Source organism: Bison bison, unplaced genomic scaffold (assembly GCF_000754665.1).
Source record: "Bison bison bison isolate TAMUID 2011002044 unplaced genomic scaffold, Bison_UMD1.0 scf7180017864181, whole genome shotgun sequence".
Lineage (NCBI taxonomy): Eukaryota > Metazoa > Chordata > Mammalia > Artiodactyla > Bovidae > Bison > Bison bison.
The window spans coordinates 11,593,132-11,613,878 of NW_011494753.1; the positions used below are offsets into that span (position 1 = coordinate 11,593,132).

Genomic DNA, 20,747 nt, shown 5'->3' on the forward strand with positions numbered 1-20,747 from the left:
TACTCCCAAATTTAAACTCTTATCATAAACATGGTATAAATTCATTACTGTGGTTTATATCAAATAGTTTATTTCAAAGGGACGATAAATCATACTGTTATTTTGTAATAAAATATCCTTAAATGTGCTTGCTCTGAAATGAAGAAAAATTTTATGTAATGATGTTAACTCTATTTCTGAAAAAAATATGTTATTCAGTGGACCGTTTCAGTCATAGTGAAAAGAAAAAAATATTTAATTCCTATATACTATTCATTTAAATACATGTGGATATTTATAAAATCTTAATACTACCATCATAAATAATTATTAGCTTTCTAAATACCAAATATTAAGAATCATTAATAACATTTTCTAAAATGAGGAAAATAAACATTGCTTTCTTTAAATATTTTTATGATAAAAATTGAGTAACTGGATTTTTCTTTGCAATTCCAAATCCTAACTGGAAAATACACTCTAAAAGTTTTAAAATCTAAATATCTAATTTCCAAATTCACAAGTATTAACTGAAAATAAACTTTAGAAATAAGCTAAACATGTTAAACAGTTCTTCAAATATAAATTTCTATAAGCAATGATCAGCTTAGAATCTACAGGAAAAGATAAACTATAACATATAATACTGCATTGTTATCTCTAAAAGGAAAACTAAATTCATTCCCAATTATACTGAATCAAAAAATTAAAAAATAATTCCTACAGGGGTTGATATTAGAGGTTGAAAAGTTGACTTCAGTGCTCATTTGGAAATCAAACATAATTTTTTATTTTTGAAAAAGGACAAGATGAGTATGCACATTATGCTACCAATTCTAAATCTATAATAATTAGAATATTTTAGTATTTCTCCACCACCACACCAAAGGCAAAAATGGATCACCCGGAAGAAACAAGGTTTGAAACATATTTTGGAAATAAAAGAATCATGTATGTGATAAGCTATTAAAAACAACTGGGAACTGAAATTATTTTTGTCAAAATGAAACTGAGAAAGCAATTTTCAAAAGAAAAAAAAGATTTCCTGCTTATACCAAATACTACATTCTAGGTGTATCTCTTTAGACTTAAAGGTTTACCTTTTTAGAAAGCAATTTTGCAATACAAGTTAGGAGCTTTAACTTTTCTTATTATTTGCAAACTAATCTCTCTCTTAGGAATCCGTACAAAGAAATATTCAGATGCAAGTATTTACAGATGAAGGAGTTTACAAACATTTTAAGAAAAATTATCTGAACAGCTAATTTTTAGCAAGCAGTGATTAATAAAATGTTTGACATTACACAGCTTATGACATGTGAATGAAAAAATGATCAATTCCTATGAGAATCACAATTGTTTATACAGAGAAAGGAAGAAAAAGAAAGCTTCTTATTAAGAAGAGAGTTAAAACTTTGCCAGTATTTGTGTTGGGATCATGGGGGCTTTTTGTTTTCCTTTCTATAGTTCTTTAGGTTGTCCAAATTTTGAATAAATAAGTGGACTTATAAAGTACAATAATCATGGTGAAAGTCTTTTAAAAGAAAAGAATTTCCACTATCTTTATATATTAGATAGCAGATGTCAGCTTATTTTAGAGAGTTCTCATTTATGAATAACTACCTCTTTTACAACTTTTGTGATAAATTGAAACCACCATATTTCCTAGTTTAGAATAAACATATAAGTATAAAAGATTAAGTTTTAAAACTTTCATTTGGAAATAAAGAATTATTGCTAAGAGTTTCAATTTGTAAGTACTAGATTACATTCTTTTTCAAGTTTGTTTGAAATTAAACATTCTATAGTCTGTGCAGTTGTTTATGAAAGTACATTCAATACTGAAGTAATTTCTATCAAAATTTTATAATGGATAAACTAACATACAAGAAAACATTTTCTCCCTGTAGGACAGTGCTTTCTTTTAACCTTACATGATGAACTCAAGTCTTTTCATGTAAAATTAGTATTTTTTTGCCACTTTATTTTTTAACTGCAGGATAACTGCTTTACAGAATTTTGTTGTTTCAAGTAAAATTAATATTTTAAAAATATATTTAGAGAGACCTCCCTGGTGGTCCAGTGGTTTAGACTCCACACTTCCAACGCAGGGGGCCTGGGTTCAATCCCTGGTTGGGGAACTGGATTCCATATGCCACAACTAAAATTTTGCATGCCACAACTAAAGGTCTTGTGTGCTTCTGTCCGACTCTGCGACCCCATGGACTGTAACCTATCAGGCTCCTCCGTCTATGGGATTTTCCAGGCAAGAGTGTGGGAGTGGATTGCCATTTCCTTCTCCAGGGGATCTTCCTGACCTAGGAATTGAACTCGGGTCTCCTGCATTGCAGGCAGACGCTTTACCGTCTAAGCCACCAGGGAAGCCCATTTAAGGCCCAGCTCCGTCAAATAAATATATAAATATAAAATACACATATGTATACACACATATGTATTTAGAATATACTATATTTCATCTAACATAACTACAAATTGTAAAATTTTATAAAGTTAAAGATATTCTCAATACTGAACTAATCAGGTAAGAACTTTTCAGTTATGTTTACAAACGAAGCAATCATATTACAATTTGTGAACTAAATTCCAAGTTAGATTCTGGAGGATATCAGGAGACAGCATGAGCAAAAGCAGATGTGAGTGCCTACAGAGCAAGTGAGGAGGAGCAGTGAGATCACAGTAGTAGCAAATAATGTGCATTAGAGAATAAATATGAGAGACCAAGTAAAAGTCAAATAGGGCCAGTTTATAAAGGTCTTTGAATTTAAATACACAAAATTTTGGATCTGGTGTATCAGTTCCTAGATAAGTGATGTCATTCAAGTTTGATTTAGAAAAATTATAGACTCTTAACACGTATGCAAAAGAATGAGGGAAAGCAAGGTCAAATAATTGGAGAATGAGGCTTCATGTAAGTTACTCCTGAAATGATGAATTACAATAAAATGTGTCTTTCTGATATGTTGTTTTCCTAGTAATGCTAATGGATTTGCATGACTCAATTCCTGTCCCCCTGGATTCCTTGTGAATAATGAAAGGTACTGTAAAAAACTACAGTCAGAGAATCATCCTTTGGGAAAAACAAAAGCTATGTGACCTTGAGAGGAGAACCAGATAATTAGCAGGAAAATACCATAGGAAAACTTATTTTCTAAAACAAGTAACAGACTAAGAAATGTTGTTCTTAATTTATATTCCATTGGTAAAACCTTTTTTTTAACTTTGATTTTATTTTTTAATTGAAGGATAACTGCTTTACAGAGTTTTGTTTTCTGCCAAATATCAACATGAATCTTAAAAAGAAAATTATAGTAATTTTACCCATTGAGGAAGAATGGGTAAAATTTATCTTGATATATATAGGTAATCAATTCACAACATTTGTTGCAGTTATGGTCTACACCATATGGTCAAGGGACTTCCCTTGTGGCTCAGACAGTAAAGAATCTGCCTGCAGTGCGGGAGAACAGGGTTCAGTCTCTGGGTTGGGAAGATCCTCTATACAAGGGAATGGCAACCTACTCCGGTATTCTTGCCTGGAGAATTCTATGGACAGAGGAGCCTGGCGAGCTACAGTCCATGGTGTCACAAAGAGTCAGACATGACTGAGCAACTCACACACACACACACACACACACACACACACACACGGTCTACACAGTAACTTGAAATACTCAGTTAAGGAACACTGAATTAGAACTCCCAGGGCAAATACAAGTTTAGGTTCCTATGAGCCTCTGGTCAGAACATCTTCATCAATCTTGAACATGTAACTTGGTTTCACTGCGTTTCTGTTTAGGGACACCTTATTTAGTACATATTGTTGAATCGTTAACATTGAACTCATAGCCAATGGTCCTATATGTCATTCCTGAATAAAGACTACCTATCATTTGTATTTTCTCTGTAAAGCACATCACAGTCTTCCTGTACTTAGGAATATAAGACAATGTAAGCAGCATTTCAGCACTACACGTGTAGGCTGTTTCAAACAATGAAATCATCAACAAAATGCACAAAAATGTGAAAAGTATGGCACTAAACTGTGAAAGGACACTAGCTTAGAGTATGAGAGCTAAAACAAAGCAAAGCATAGCCTTGTTTGAACCAGGTTGTGGATGTGAGTGCCAGGTGACCCAAATTTTTCACCACTCCACCCAAGTCTTTGAACAGTAATGAAAGTCCAGTGAGTACAGATACTCAGCTTACAAATATGACTTTAGTGGGTGAGCAAATCTGCAAATAAAGAAACCATGAATAAAGAGAGCTGACTCTATTTAATGCAAAGACTTGTATGATCTTAATTTAATTCCTACTCTCTAAATAATCAGATACACAACCAGGAGCAGGCCACAAATTTTCTTATCTGAAAAACTGAAAGGCTCTCCAAGTTTATTGATTCTTTCAGCTAAAACACTGTATAATTCCATGATGGACAGCTTACAATTTCCTGTAATGACATTTTCAAATGTACTCTGACAAAAGTTAATGTTAAAGCTCTCTGGTACAGAACTCTAAAGTCTAACGTTATATTTGGTAAAGTTTATGCATATCAAAAAATAAACCAACTAAACAAAATTTGGTCCCAAAGTAGTTCTGAGAGAAGTAGTCAGAAATACTAATTTTCCAAGGAATAGGATTTGAAAATTACTGCGCATTTGATAGTTCAGCATCAATATTTTAGGTCACAAGCTGAAAAATGTGCAAAGAAAAAGAGAGATTTATCTTCTAAGTTTACTAGCAATAAAAGTAGATTCAAAACTGCTAAGTTTGTAAACAAGCATACCTCAGAGGTACTGAAGATTTGGTTCTAGACCACTGCAGTAAAACAAGTATATCAATAAAGCAAGTCACTAATTTTTTGGTTTCCTAGTGCATGTAAAAATTATATGCAATAGCATGACATCTAAAAGAAAAATGTACATACTCTAAGTAAAAAATACGTCATTGCTGAAAATGGTAACCATCATCTAAGTCTTCAGCTAGCTGTAATGTTTTTGCAATAGTAACATCAAAAATCACACATGACACTTATCACAGATTACCATAATAAATAAAATAATAATGTAAAAGTTTGAAATACTGTGAGAATTACCAAAATGTGATACAGAGACACGAAGTGTGCAAATGGTATTGGCAAAATCGCACCAACAGACTTTCTCAATATAGTTTGCTACGAACTTTCAATTTGTTTTAAAAAAAGGCAGTATCTGCAAAGCACAATAAAATGTGGCATGCCTGTCTGTACATTCACAGTTGCCAGGGCATCATGCTGGAGCTGTTCCCCTACAATTTGAACCCCTAATCCCAATCTTTCACGTATTCCAACAACAGATCTCAGGAGCACAACTGATTCATCAGATATTTTACTTGTCTTCATAGTGGCTTGGATCAAATATGACTCCCAGTAGGGTAATCAGATGCACTTGGGACAGACAGCCAAGCTCTTCAGCCAAAGTCAAACCTCTTAAATATGTCATTAACCCAAGTGCAGCAAGAGGTGTTGGCAAACTCACATGACCCATTTTGACTGGCCAGCAGGAAGTACAGAGCAATGTGATTTTTCATCACCTCTCAGCTTAAAGAGTTCAGAATCATTGGCTATAATCTGAAAAACAAGCAAAAGAGTCTCTCTACCCTTAAGCAGCAGAGGGAGACCACAGAGTACCAAAGGTTAAACAGAATTAAACTAAACAGGTTAGTCAGAAGTTTCTGAGAATTAGACTAAGATTCTTCAGTGGTTAACAGATGAGTTGAAAGTGATGGCTATAGTTTGGCTTACATTGGCCATATGCTCTGTGGACAAGAGCTAAGAGATGAGTATTTCCTCTCTACACTCCTAGCTTGCTCGTGTCTAAGGTATTCTCCCTTCCACAGCCAAGGTTGTGGCTTATCATCCATAGCCGCATGATTCAATCTCTGCAGCATGATCAGTCTTTGTAATAATCACTTTACACTTTTCTGTCCTTCCCCTATCTTACCCATATAATATGGTTTAGATTCAACCCTAGCTGACTCACCAGAAAGGTGTCTAATCACCAGTGCTCAGCAGTACCCTCCAGAGGAGGGAAGAAAGCCTATATATATAGTCTATTCAGTAGGATTAGACGGGTCTGGTATCCCTAGCTAGGTGCCCTAAGTCCCCGTTTTCACCTGGTTGTGAATCTGGCTGATTGGACATATTTGCCGAGACTTCCTTGGTCTGATGTGCTAGAATCACTAGGCTTTTTTTTTGACTCTGGACAATGGTGTACTTAGGTGGCTGTGGTGACTTACCTGGGCAATGCAAGTCTGATCAGCTTATTGATTCTATTGATGTTCATCCTCAAAGGGTCCTTTCCCATCCATGGGCTTCCACGTACCTAATGAATAGGAAGTGTGCATCCTGTACAATCTGCAGCCATAGTGTTAATTACCACAGAGACTGGGACTTGATCATCTAATTACTGCACTGCCAGGCCCCAGAATCACTGAAAATGTAACAAACTTAGTGAGTATTTTTTCTAGCCTAAGGACCACAGCTCATGACTACCCAATGAACAGAAGTCCCTTTTACATGCATTGAGGGTTCGATCCCTGTGTCCAAAAGATTTCCTGGAGGAGGAAATGGCAGCCCACTGCAGTATTCTAGCTTGAAAAATTCCATGGATAAAGGAGCCTGGTGGGCTATAGTCCACAGGGTCACAAAGAGTTGGACATGACTGAGCATGCATGCATGCGAAAATGACAATTTACTTTTTAGTTCTGTTCCCCTGTATTCTAAATTCAGGATAAATCATAAACATACAATTTCACCATCCAATATTAGTTTCAGATACAATGTAGCTCAATACAAAGGAATGTAAGAGCAACGCTTTACATGGTTCATTTGTCAGTAAACCAAGTGAGTAAGCACATATATATGTATATATTATTTCTAATACTATAAATATAACAAATTTAAATACTTTTTCATTTCTTTAAGAATTTTCTAAACAGTTCCAGAGCTTTTAAATAAATATACGTATTTTTGGTCTAGTTTTACAATTATCTCACTTAAAAATTATGCAAAGATTTTTTTTTTTATTTCTTCCTTTGGAGAAGACATTAAGTGTTTATACAGGTTTCTAAGCAACACCAGCTTTGAAACTGTAAGAGTGTTTGAATACAAAAGCAACTGATCCAAAGTTGTTATACTTTTGGAATTTAGTAACTGATGAAAAACAGAACCATGTTAGTCATCAATAACCCCACCCAGTTTGCAGAGTTAAAAATACAATCTCACATTTAACATCTCTCAAATCTGAGTTTTTACTGAGCGTATTTGGGTTGATTTCTCAATTAATACTGTCAAAAAACATTAATCTCGCATGTTAGCATATTATGAGGATTTCCACTGGGTAAATAATTAGCCAGCAAGCAATTTTTAAAAACTGATAAAAGACAAACAACAAGAAAAGGAAGAACTGTCTAATATTTCCAATACATAACTTAATGCAAACTAAAACTTCCAGATGAAAAGAACCTTGTCTTACAATGTAAACTTCTTTAATCCTGGTGTACTGCAATCCATGGGGTCACAAAGAGTCAGACACGATGAGCAACTGAACTGAACTGAGTAACACTTTGGATCTCAGAATCTCAAGTTAAAGAATCTCAAATAAAGTATGTGTTTATAATACTACCATATTCAAATGAATCCTGAGCAAGTACCCCTCTCCCCAAAGAAATATATTAACATTTTTCTCTGTAGAATAGAGAGCAGAATAAGAGTAAAGACAAAAAGGCTAGAGAATTGAGGGAAGCAGATTTAGATGAGAAGGCTGAGAGACTTGTTAAGAGGATCATATTACAACGACCTCAAGAGAGCAAGCTTTAGACCACTTCAATATCAGAAGCTGCCTAGTGCATGTTAATCCAGTAATAAAAATACAAAATTACTCACATGGAAGCCACGGAACTATATTTTTTAACAATAAATCTCCTTGTTTTGAATATACTTTCCCATTATTGACATGTGTTGGTGTCTATGAGACAGTTTTCATAAATTAGCTGTCATTCCCATTATTGACTTGTGTTGATGTCTATGAAACACACAATTTCATGAATTAGCTATCCCAGGTGATTGTTAATTAGCCATTCATTTACTGATAAATGCAAACAGTTAAGGAAGTGTGAGAAGGAGAACGTGTGGATTTAGTATAAGCAAGAGTGATAATAAAATGGGAGAATGTGATTTCATTTTCTAATAACTTCACAGATAACTTTCAGACATGTTACTGTTATACGAAGTCATAATCATTTAGGGTGTGATAAGACAGAAATGTTTTATAAAGACTGTCATCCATCGTTTCCTGAATCTTGTTTTCCTTTTCTTCATTGAATCTTCATTTGAATCTTTAAATAATAAGATACCGAATGCCTAAAGAAACTTCATTTTTATATGGGAAATAGAAGAAGTTAGCAAAGTTATTTGTTGACTATAGAAAAAAACTCCTGTAGGAATTGGTCACATCTGTTTTATGGTTTGCAGCTGAGACATTCAACAAAAAATAAGTTGGCTGGTAATAAAAGTACAATAATTGTTAATGTAAAACAGACAGATGTTTTTCTCATTACACAGCACCAGACAGATGTATTCTGCTAAGAGTTGAAACTTTTAACAAAATTAAGCTGGTCTTAGTCCTCAGAATTTGAATGTGTTACTTTGAAATCAAGTATGTGTTAACTCACACAAATACGTTTTCCCTCCTAAAATGTGTATGGTAAATGATTTTTTGTTGTTATTTTTGCATTATACTTTCAAGGACACATAACTGTAGTTAATGACATTTGGGGTAAAATACTTCCGATAAAATTACTAATGTACTCTTCAGTTTGTAATACCCTCTTCTACAGAGTAAAATATTTATAATGCTTCTTTGCTTTATGGGTTTTTAAAATACTTCCTCTAACATTCAAATTTTCACCTTTTGTGGAATGATTACTTGAGTTATGTTCTTAGGTGTCTTCTTGGCTCTACCATATATGCAAAACCAAAGAAAATATTTTCACTTCATTGATTCCTTCACATTTTACATGGGAAGAAAAAGTGTCCCAAGTACATCTTGAAGAACTTACTTGGTATTTTGGGACATCATTATTATTCCAGAAGATGACCTATGACTGCTAGGTCATGTTGGCTGCTTTCGTAAATTAATTGAAAAAGGTCCTATATTTGACAGGAAGCACTGTGTTATTATTAAGCAATAACATCATAGCTGGGCCAAAAGAAAACTACCAGATTATACATGCATCATAATATTCCCATCAAACAAGAAGAAAATGGTCAGAAAAACCTGAAATATCTTATTCGAAAAGACAAAAATGAAATGCAGGTGCCACCAAAGTAAGCTTCTGTGTAGCTCGTTTGTTAGTCAAAGAAGAAAAGCATTTCACAATGAAGAGTAAATTAAAACTTGTCCAGAGAAAGCCAACTTTTAACCAAGGAGTTAATGCCAGTTGTTGTTTATCAAGGAAGTAATGTGGTTGATGGATAAGCTTCTATTAACAGTTGTGTGAAAAACTACAAGCAAGAATATTTTCAAAAAAGTTGTGAAATCATGAATTGATAACTTGCAGTACAATCTGGTTAGATGATTTACCACTGATAGTGGTAAAAATATGTGTGTGAGACCAAAAGAAACTTAGTAGCACAGATTTACAAAGCTTGTAAAGATATTAAGGCACTGAAACCTATGATTATTCATTATATTATTAAATCAGCAAATACCTCGTAAAATATATTTGAATCTATCATGCGTTACTGAACCAGTAGCTTCACGAGTTAAACTTCATTCACTCTGATAGACTTAATCATTACCAATTCTACGAATTTTTATCAGAAATAAAAGATGAACATCCTGATTTGCCCTACCACGTAACAGTTCAATAATTTAGCAGTGATAAAGTTTATTGGGATTTATTGAACTCCAGCCAGGATGGAATTTTTTCTGAATGAGAACAACGTCTGTGACTTTCAACCACTGTTACTGACACCAAATAGCTTTGAAAATTAGTTTTTGCTGCAGACTTTGAAATGTTTGTAATGAATTCAATTCAAGAGAGAGGGCAAAACAATACTTATATGCAAAACTTAAACTGCAGTCAAGTCATTTATACAACAACTAAGTTTCTGAATCATAAGTATATATTTCCCATGTTATCAACAATTAAAATGAGAAGTGAGAACTCAACCCCACATACATTGGCAGCAGGTGTATTTTCTGAGTTTAAACTACAGTTTCTGCAACATTTTTGTACTTCAATGCAGTGCAAAAAAGATATCTGTATTTCAAAATCTAATTAACTGTACATTTGAGGAGCTTCCACCTAATCTTCAGTTGGCAATGATTAATGTAATATAATGACATGCTAAAAGCAAATTTTAAGGGAATAATGTGTTAAAATTCTATAAATGCCTCAGAAAAAATAGATATGCCCCCAAATTATCATATGCACCTAGATTAACATCAGTGTTTGGCACAACCTATCTGTGTGAAGAGATTTCATTTTCTAGAATGAAATATGTAAAATCTCATTCAAAATTAGCATGTACAGGTGGAAATTTACAACTGATTTGATAGGAATGCAGACTTTGAACCCTAAATAAGGAAAACATTATTTCCTTCTTTTCCCCAAAATTCTTTTCTTTAGATCTCTCTGTTGTTCTCCACTGCCACTGGTGTTGTTATTACTAGTAGTATTGTTTTAGACTGAATTCTGTCAACAAAAAATTGTGGAAATGTTTTCTGTTTTGTTGTATGATATCTATATAATATCCCTGATTTTACCTCTAGGTCTGCAAAGCCTAAAATATTAGCTTCCAACCCATTACAGAAAAAGTTTGCCAACTCCTGCTCTAATATGCCTACTTTCACCTAACAGGTTTTTCAATAAATATTTCCATATGACATCTTTATTTATATTTTATAAAAAAGAAAAATTAAAGGGAAAAGAAAACTCATTGTTTTTAAAGAATGAAATATTTACACAGACACGGATTACTTAAAACCAAAACAAAACAAATACAAGTCTAATATACAGAGAAAAGCACCAGTTTACTATTTTCTCATGCCATGTAACGCAAAAAAAAAAAAAAAAAAGCTTAGCTCAAACCAAAAAAACAAAAACACATTTTTTGAGATGTAGTTCATGAGTCTGCTTTGTTTTTATTTCATAAGAGCAATTGGTTAAATAGTGATAAAAAGTCCTTAGAACTATATATAATTTTTAATGTTTAATATACTTTAACATTAACACTAATTTTGCTAAAACGTTAAGTTTATTGGTAAATTATAATTTTCATATATGTTAGGATAACACATCTAGTAAACTGATTTTAAGGCAAGCAATAAGTACATCATTAGGCAGAAAAAAACAATCAACTTAAAAATATGACCACTACGTGGAATATGTAATAGAATCCAGAAATTTTTCATCTAAATATCATCCTCTCCAAACTTCTGCAAAGCAAGAACTCTGAATATAACAGCATTAGCAATAACCATAAAATCCAACCATATTTACTAATATTTTATGCCTGACAAGTACCAGATATCTATATGTACAAATTCATTTGCAAATGTTACCAATTTTTACTAAATACCACCAAAAACAGGAAATTCATTAATTTACAAAGGAGCTTTTCAAATTTTGTATGGGTATAGAAGCTAGAAATGATTTCTTATATAAACAAATACCAAATCTATCTTTAATTCCAAAAAAAAATCTCTTTTAGACTTCTCTTAATTAAATATTTAATTTAAATTTAACTTAAATTTGTTTCACACCAAAGTCAAGAATTAACTCAAGATGCATCATAAACCTAACTGCTAGGAGATAAAACAGTAGAAAACTAGACATTTGCAAAAGTTACTTAAGACACAAAAAGCAAAAGGCATAAAATAAAACATTTATTAATTGGACTTTTTAAAAATTAAAATGTTCTGCTCCTTAAAGGACACAAATAGGTAAATAAAAAGGCAATCCATAACATGGAAGAACATCTGACAAAGGACTTGTATCCAGAATATGTAAAAAGAACTGCTGTAACTTAAAAAGAAGCAAGCAAACAACCCAATACAAATGAGCAAAGGATGTGAAGATAGTTCACAAAAGAAAATATAGCAATGGTCAATAAGCACAAGAAAACCCATTAGGAATACTCAAGTTAAAACTACAATGAGATAAACTACACACAAATTACAATGGCTAAAATTTTAAAAGACTGAGACATCACCAAGTACTGGTAAATATGTAGACCAACTATAATGCTAATGCATTGGTGGAAAAATAGTCTGGCAGTTTCTTACAAAGTTTAATATTCCACCTGATCTAGATATTCTATTCCTAAGTGTTTAGTCACGAGAAATGAAACATATACCTGCAGATAGACTTGAACTTGGATGTTCATAGCAATCTTATTCCTTTCAAAATCTGAGAACAATTTAAGCCATCTGTCAAGGTGAATGAATTTTTTTTTAAAAAAACTATATATTCAGACAATGACCACTCCTCAACAACGCAAAGTAATAAATTACTTATACAGGTAACAACAAGGATGAAAATATTATACACGGCAAAAGAAACCCAGACACTTGGCTACTTATTTTATGATTCCATTTAAATAAAACTCTAAAAAGTCTAATTGATTCTACTGTAATAGAAAACAGAGCAGTGATTGTCAGTGGCAAGAGAGAATAAAGAAGGAACACTGTGGGTGGGGGTTGGGTAGTCCGGCAAGTATTACTTGGCGGTCCGGGGAAGTATTAGTATGAAATTTTTGGCATGAGGAAAATATATAGGCCCATGTGATGGTACTTACATGGGCTTACATAACTCACGTATGTAAGGCAACTGAATAGATACTTTGAAATCACCCTTATAAAACATCTTACAAGACTTTCAGATCTTTTGAGTGCAGAAGATATTTCATTTTGATATCCATACATCTTATGTGCTTGGTATACATTTGCTGAGAAATTTCTTCAAACAAATTTCAAACAAGATGTTTAAACTCCCACATTAATTTTTTTAATTTCACTTTTCCACTAAACATTTACTTAAAAATATTACTAAATAAAATATGATCTTTTAGATCACCATTCATGCTATATGGTTCAAAATCTTAAAAGAATGTCATTTCTTCTCTCCTGGATAACTACCAGGTATGTACTGTAGTAGATAACCTTGGTTTCTAACAAACAAACTACCATTTGGATATTGATTTGCCTATTCCAGCCTTTCACATTAATGACAACCTGTCTAGAATACACTGCTGCTGCTGCTACGTCACTTCAGTCGTGTCCGACTCTGTGCGACCCCATAGACGGCAGCCCACCAGGCTCCCCCGTCCCTGGGATTCTCCAGGCAAGAACACTGGAGTGGATTGCCATTTCCTTCTCTAATGCATGAAAGTGGAAAGTGAAAGTGAAGTCGCTCAGTCGTGTCCAACTCCTAGCAACCCCATGGACTGCAGCCCACCAGGCTCCTCTGTCCATGGAAATTTCCAGGCAAGAGTACTGGAGTGGGTTGCCATTGCCTTCTCCACAGCTTCTAATATCTACCCATTATTTCTTCCTGGCCAGACCTAAATTCTAGCTGTAATTTTCTACTTAAAAGTCTCTCAAATCTTCCCATATTCCATTTTTATGCCTTGGTTTCTGCTGCCTATATTCATGATTAATGATGAAATTCTTATCAGAAGTTCTGCTTGACTGTTAATTTCTTCTTGTCTATTTCTTCTGTCTTGCTTCTAGCAAAATTAACTTTCTTTTTAGTACTATATGCTCATTGAGACTAAGAATCCTATATTCTTTATTTTTGTATGTACAGTACACCTGGCATCATGCTTAAGACATAGTAAGTATGGAACAATGTTCCTTTAGAATCTTCATGGAAAGGAAAACTTGCCTGTGACAATGTAAATTTTCAAAACTGATTCAAAAATTAATTAACCAAAGAAATTTAAAAATCTGTCAAAACTATATTCAAATAAACTTTGAGGGCAGATTGTTTGTGCAGTCTTTCAAACTTAAAATGAAGAGATAATTATCAAGCTATAATAACTATTTTAGCCTAAAGAAAAAAATACAATACCTTTAAATTCATTTTATTAGCTAGCATATCTCTGATATCTCATATGGAAAAGGAAGCTATACACAAAGGATAATACACAAAAAATGAAACATATTTACTAATGTTAATATTTCAAAAATCATAAATAAAGGACTGGTAAATTAGTCCAGCAATGTATTGAAAAACTGATACACTATGGTCAAATAGAATTTAATCCAAAATACAAATGAGGGTTAATATTGGGTTGTAAATAAATATAACAAATATGTCAAATGAGTAGGGGGTGAGAGGAAATAATGAACAAATCACTTCCCAGGATTAGAAAAAAATACCTATCCTAAACTATGAGCAAATATGATAAATAAAATGAAAATATTTGGGGCATCTATATTAAAAACTAAAAGCAGTAAAAAGGCAGAAGTAGAAACAAGAGGTATAAAGTTAGCACTATAAAACACAGAAAAAGTTCTGATTACTTATCAGTTTTATGACTATCTAGGAAATAAACGAAATACAACTACACTTAATACAGTTGTTGAATAATATGGGAAAAAGCAAAATAGTACAGAAAATCAAGAATTTTCTTATATGTGATAGAGTGAATTATTGCCTCCTGATGAGTACCCACATTGTAATCTCTAGAACTACAAATGTCCTTCTAAACTTGTATATGTTATTAAAGATCTTGAGATGAGCTGAGTATCCCAGATTACCTAGATGTTCCTCAAATATAATCAAAGGGTTCTCATAAGAAAGAGATAATGTCAAAGGAGGTTGAAGATGTGATGACAGAAGCAAGATGTTGGCTTGATTCAAGGAGGAAAGCACACAGCCTCCAGAAATTAGAAAAGGGAAGAAAAGGGTTCTCCTCTACAGGCTCCACAGGAACCAATCAATATTTTGACTTAGCCCAGTGAAATTTACTTTGGACTTCTGGCCTCCAGAACTGTAAAAGAATAAATGAATCTGTGTTTTTTTAAGACAGAAAATTTGTGGTAATTGTTCTAGTGACCACAGAAAACCAAGAACTAAAATAATCACTTAAATATATAAATGAAAACAAATTTTGAAAAAGCAACTAGGAATGACCTTAAATTAAATAAACATCTAGGAATGACTTTAAATGAAATGTACTGGACATCTTAACAGAAAAAAAAAAAACTTCGTTAAGACAGAAAAGAAAACTGATCTGACCTCATATATGTAATTCTAGATATTATAATACCTTATATAAATAATATAATAATTTTAACAAAATTTCACAAGAAGAAAAAACAAGGATGGTATATTTGAGAAGGCACCTTGACAAAGTGATTCTAAGTTCATGAGAAAAATAATCATAACAAAAACCAGGATAGTTTTAAAAATAAGAGATAGCAAAATCAGATAATTATTACTCTAGTAGATAATGCAAAATAAAGAAATGTTATAAATCAATATTATATAAAATAAGAATTAATGTAACAATGGACTAGAATAAAAAAATCTTTCTCCCAAAACCCTGGAATATATAAAAATTTAGCATGAAACTAGAAAATACCATTACTCTAAAATGATATGGCTGGCATAACTAAAGAAAATACAGTGAGAACTTTTCCTACAAAATACTTTACAGTAAGTTTGATATAAATAAGAGTTGGAACTATCAAAATTTAGATTAAACCTAAGTGACCATATATACAACCTCAGTAGGAGAAAAGTTATTTAAACACAGACATGAAGGATAAAGGAAAGGTTGACAGAGATGACCATACGACAACAATATGATAATCATTTTATACACTTTAGGGAGAGGGCACAGAAGGAAAGAGGCCAAGATTTTAAGAGCACACAGTTATGGGGAACTGGAAAATACCATGAGAAACAGACAAGGCGTAAATTAATACTAGGGCTGGGACATGATTTCAATTTCCTGAGGTATAATTTAGCAGTGAATATTCAAATATCTTTGGATAAGGAAATGGCAACCCACTCCAGTATTCTTGCTTGGAGAATCCCACGGACAGAGGAGCCCGGCGGGCCATAGTCCACAGGGGTTGCAAAGAGTTGGACACAACTGAGCACAATACATTCAAATATCTTAAACTATCATACATACTTCCATGATGCACTACTCTGTGTTCAGTAATTTATCATAACGGAACAATCATAATTTTTATTTTTGTGTGAACACAAAACTTAAACGGTAATATTAACTATGTCTATATTTTAAAAAAAAGTATATATTTACAGATGCCTAAGATGGGATATTCTGTAGACATTAAAAAGATCATATTTGTGAAAAATTAAGAATATGCACATGGCACAATATCAATTGAAAAATGATAAAAAGCTCTCTATACAGTATGGTCTCTGTTTTATAAATAACTGTGTATTAAGACTAGAAGAAAGCACATACATTTATAAGAACTAGTTTTATCTTTAAACCTTTCCTTAATTCATAAAAATAAATCACAATTTTATATTCAGAAACATATCAGAATACAGGAAAATGGAAGAGCTCAAGACGAAAAAGCTGTTCCTTTTCTTCTAAAAGTAATGAAAATGTCCTATAGGAAAAATGCTTCATTGGAACTCCCCTAGTGGTCCAATGGCTAAGACTCAGCTCTCCCCATATAGGGAGCCTGGGTGTGACCCCTGGTCAGGGAACTAGATCCCACACGCCACAACTGCAAGTTTGCACGCCACAGCCAAAGATCCCCATGCTGCAACTAAAGATCCTGCATGCTGCAAAGAAGACTGAGGATCTCTCATGCCACACCTAAGTCCTGGTGCTGCCAAATAAGTCAATGCTTTTGTAAAAAAGAAAAATGCTTCACTGATGTGACTCCATGAAAATATAAAATTCTTTAGAAAAATACGATATAAAAAAAGAAGACAACTGACAGAAGGGAAAAACACAAAAGGCTGATATCCTTATATTATCCATTCAACAAATATACTAATTTGGTCTGACAATACTCTATCCCTGAGGGTATAGCAGTGAGCAAATCAGAGTAGGTACCTGCCCCCATTGTTCTTTCATTCTCATTGGAAAGGACAGGCAATAAGTAATGAATAACTTCAGACAGTGATAAACGTTACAAAGACCATAAAAGATTGTGGAAACACACAAACAAACAAAAACCCAGAGGCAATAACATGATGGTATATGAAAGGGGAAAGAGGGAAGCTACATTAGAAAGCTGAGAACAGTTCCTCTAAGGAGCTGACATCTGAGCTAAAACATGAATGATGAGACACAGTCAACCGCATAAAGATTTGAGGAAGAGGGATCCAGAAAATGAATAACCACAAGTGCAAAGGCCATGAGGCAAGACAAAGATTAGCCTGTTTGAGAAGTGGCTGAAGTGTCTTGAACATAAAGGGTAGTGGGGAGACTGAAACACAATGTTATCAAGAAATATCAAGGCTAAATCATATTGGGACCTTTAAATCATTATAGGAAGTTAACACGGTGTTTCAAAACAATAAGAAAGATATTAACATCCCCAAACAAACAAGGCTAGAAACAATTTACAACTGAAAAAATACAACTGATCAATCAATACACATATTAACATGTCAATCTCACTAGTAATCAAAGTTAAGCAAATTAAAATAGCAACATACAATTATTTACCTTTCACACTGTCAAGCCATCACAAATCATTTTTAATATATAATGGCAGTGAGGTGAGAAAACAACAAGATTGTTATTTATGCTAGCAAAAACAAGGGGAAAAAACTAAGTAATCAAAAATAGAGGTGTAATCTAAATAAATTATGGTACATTTCTGTCATGGAAAAGTGTGTCCATTAAATTACAATTTCACAGAATATTTAGTATTTATGTCTGATACTGTTGATTGCTGCTGCTGCTGCTGCTTAGTCACTTCAGTCGTGTCCGACTCTGTGCGATCCCATAGGCGGCAGCCCACCAGGCTCCCCCGTCCCTGGGATTCTCCAGGCAAGAACACTGGAGTGGGTTGCCATTTCCTTCTCCAATGCATGAAGTGAAACGTGAAAGTGAAGTCGCTCAGTCGTGTCCAACTCCTGGCTACCCCATGGACTGCAGCCTACCAGGCTCCTCAGTCCATGGGATTTTCCAGACGAGAGTACTGGAGTGGGGTGCCATTGCCTTCTCCGGATACTGTTGATTACACTATTTCTAATTCATTCACAGATTCTAACAGTGCTCCTCTAAAATGTCATTTCTACAGCAAAAAGCCTTAAGCCACCATAAGTTCAGAGACTACTGCAATAACTTCCTAATACTTACTTCTTTCTAGCCCCTTGTCCCTTCCCTTGTTAATCTATACAGCAGTTGATTTCCTCAGTGCTAATCATCATAACACATTCACATTTTATATTCACATTTTAACTACAAAGAAATTCTCATTACAGTGGCCCATGTGAGCTGGCTCCTGTGTTATAAACATCACCTTTTGCCTCTAACAATGTTCAACACACACAGCATTTGTGTCTGTGCTCTGAACCTGCCAAAACACATTCAGACCCAAAGACTTCTGTCCTTGCTATTCCTGATATCTATAATGTGATTTTCTTCCTCCTAATTATTTAGTGAAAGTCACCTGGTCATGTTTGACTCTTTGTGACCCCAACCCCATGGACTATATAGTACAAGGAATTCTCCAGGCCAGAATACTAGAGTGGTGTCATTCCCTTCTACAGGGGATCTTCCCAACCGAGGCATCAAACCCAAGACCCAGGTACTGCAGGCAAATTCTTTACCATCTGAGCCACCAGGGAAGCCCAAGAATACTGGACTGGGTTGCCTATCCATTCTCCAGGGGATCTTCCTGACCCAGGAATCGAACCAGGGTCTCCTGCATTACAGGTGGATTCATTACCAGCTGAGAGCTCAATTTAAATATCCCTTCTTTTAGTACAGCCACTACGGAGAACAGTGTGGAGATTCCTTTAAAAAACTGAAAATAGAACTGCCATACAACCCAGAAATCCCACTGCTGGGCATACACACCGAGGAAACCAGAATTGAAAGAGACACATGTACCCCAATGTTCATCACAGCACTGTTTACAATAGCCAGGACATGGAAGCAACCTAGATGTCCATTGGCAGATGAATGGTACATATACACAATGGAATATTACTCAGCCATTAAAAAGAATGCATTTGAATCAGTTCTAATGAGGTGGATGAAACTGGAGCCTATTATACAGAGTGAAGTAAGTCAGAAAGAAAAATATCAATACAGTATACTAATGCATATATATGGAATTTAGAAAGATGGTAACAATGACCCTATATTTGAGATAGCAAAAGAGACACAGATGTAAAGAAGAGACTTTTGGACTCTGTGGGAGAAGGTGAGGGTGGGATGATTTGAGAGAATAGCATTGAAACATGTATATTATCATATGTGAAAAAGATCACCAGTCCAGGTTTGATGCATGAGACAGGGTGCTCAGGGCTGGTTCACTGGGATGACCCAGAGGGATGGGATGCCGAGGGAGGTGGGAGGGGGGTTCAGGATGGGGAACACATGTACACCCATGGCTGATTCATGTTAATGTATGACAAAAACCACTACAATATTGTAATTAGCCTCTAATTAAGAATAAATAAATAAATATCCCTTCTTTGACGAGGTCTCCTCTTGCTATCCTAGGTAAAGTATACTCCCGCTCAACACTTTTTATCACATGCACTTAGTTCCTTCAGAGTACGTGTGCATGTGTGCCCAGTCGTTTCAGTCATGTCCAAATTTTTGCAGCCTCCATGGACTGTAGTCCACCAGGCTCCTCCGTCTGTGGGATTCTCCAGGCAAGAATATTGGAGTCGTCGGTTGCCATGCCTTCCTCCAGGAGATTTTTCTGACCTACAGATTGAACCCATGTTTCTTACATCTCCTACATTGGCAGGCGGGTTCTTTACACACTAAGCCACTCAGGAAGCCCTCCTTCATAGTATTTAAGCCTATCTGAAATTATGTATTTATTTGGAGTTACACGGCTTCTACTTTATTTAGAATAATATAAGCTCTACTAGAGCAGAGACTTTATGTATTCCCAGCATACAGGACAGTGTCAAGAGAACAGGACTACAAAATAAACATTTATCAAATAAATGAATGAAGATGAGAATAGAACATTGTACATGTTGTGTGTGTGCTAAGTCGCTTCAGTCGTGTCCAACTCTTTGTGACCCTGTGGACTGCAGCCTGCCAGACTCCTCTGTCCATAGGATTCTCCAGGCAAAAATACTAGAGTGGGTTGCCATTTCCTTATCCAGGGGATCTTCCAAACCCAGGGATCAAACCCACATCTCTATGTTTCCTGCATTGGCAGGCAGGTTCTTTACCACTAGCGCCACAGAATATTATATAAATAACAGAATACTAGTTATATTAAGCTTACTAAGTAACACGTACGTGTGTACTCAGTCGCTTCAGTCATGTCCAACTCTTTGCGACACTATGGACTGTAGCCCACCAGGCTCCTCTGTCCACGGGATTCTCCAGGCAAGAATACTGCAGTGGGTTGCCATGCCTACCTCCAGGGGATCTTCCCAACCCAGGGATTGAACCCATGTCTCCTGTGACTCCTGCATTGCAGGCGAATTCTTTACCACTGAGACACTGGCAAAGTCCCAGTAAGTTACACACAAACCATCAATAGGTATCATAA

At 34.5% G+C, this 20,747-nt stretch overlaps 1 protein-coding gene across 1 annotated transcript in view; it reads right to left on the bottom strand.

Moving 5' to 3' along the window:
- NOVA1 (neuro-oncological ventral antigen 1) overlaps positions 1 to 20,747 on the bottom strand; it is a 166,523-nt gene that overhangs the window by 81,434 nt on the left and 64,342 nt on the right. The gene's annotated exons all lie outside the window — the stretch shown is intronic.